The sequence below is a fragment of the Chrysochloris asiatica genome, unplaced genomic scaffold (assembly GCF_000296735.1).
Source record: "Chrysochloris asiatica unplaced genomic scaffold, ChrAsi1.0 scaffold00013, whole genome shotgun sequence".
NCBI classification, from domain to species: domain Eukaryota; kingdom Metazoa; phylum Chordata; class Mammalia; order Afrosoricida; family Chrysochloridae; genus Chrysochloris; species Chrysochloris asiatica.
The window spans coordinates 14,824,975-14,825,862 of NW_006408531.1; the positions used below are offsets into that span (position 1 = coordinate 14,824,975).

At 39.0% G+C, this 888-nt stretch overlaps 1 protein-coding gene across 1 annotated transcript in view; it reads left to right on the forward strand.

Moving 5' to 3' along the window:
- The window catches only part of MTFR2 (mitochondrial fission regulator 2), a 64,605-nt gene that overhangs the window by 22,839 nt on the left and 40,878 nt on the right, over positions 1-888 (forward strand). The window lies entirely within an intron of this gene.

The window sequence follows — 888 nt, forward strand, 5'->3', positions numbered from 1 at the left end:
ATGCAGAAAGCATCAAAAGAAAATGGAAGGAATACACAGAGTCACTGCACCAAAAGGAAATGGTTGCTGTCCAGCCATTCCAAGAGGTAGCATATGAGCAAGAGCCAATGATACTGAGGAAGAAGTCTAAGGTGCATTGAATGAACTGGGCAAAGAACAAGGCACCAGATATTGATGGAATACAAATTGAAATCTTACAAGAAAGTGAGGTGGCACTGGAGGCACTCAGTCATGTATGCCAGGAAATTTGGAAGACAAATATCTGGCCAACTGATTGGAAGAGATCCATATTTGTGCCCATTCCAAAGACAGTGACCCAATGGAATGTGGAAATCATTGGACAATATCTTTGATATCTCATGAGAATAAAGTTTTATTCAAGGTAATACAGAAACGGCTTGCAAGCATACATTGAGAGAGAACTTCCAGAGGTTAAAGCCAGATTCAGAAGAGGCCATGGAATCAGAGATATCATTGCTGATGTCCAATGGAATTTGGCTGAAAGCAGAGATTACCAGAAACTTGTTTACCTGTACTTTATTGACTATGCAAAGGCTTTCAATTGTGTGGATCTTGACAAGCTATAGACAACATTGTGAAGTATGAGTATTCCGGAACACTTAATTGTTCTCATGAGGAATCTGTGCATGGACCAAGAGACAGCTGTTTGAACAGAACATGGGAACACTGAATGTTTTAAAATTAAGAAAGATGTGCAACAAGGTTGTGTTCTTTCACCATACTTTTTCAACCTGTATGCTGAACAAGTAGTCTGAGCAGCTGGGTTATATGAAGAAAAACAAGGCATCAGTATTACTCACTAATAACCTGTGATATGCAGATGATACAACCTTGTTTGCTGAAAGTGAAGAGGACTTAAAATATTTA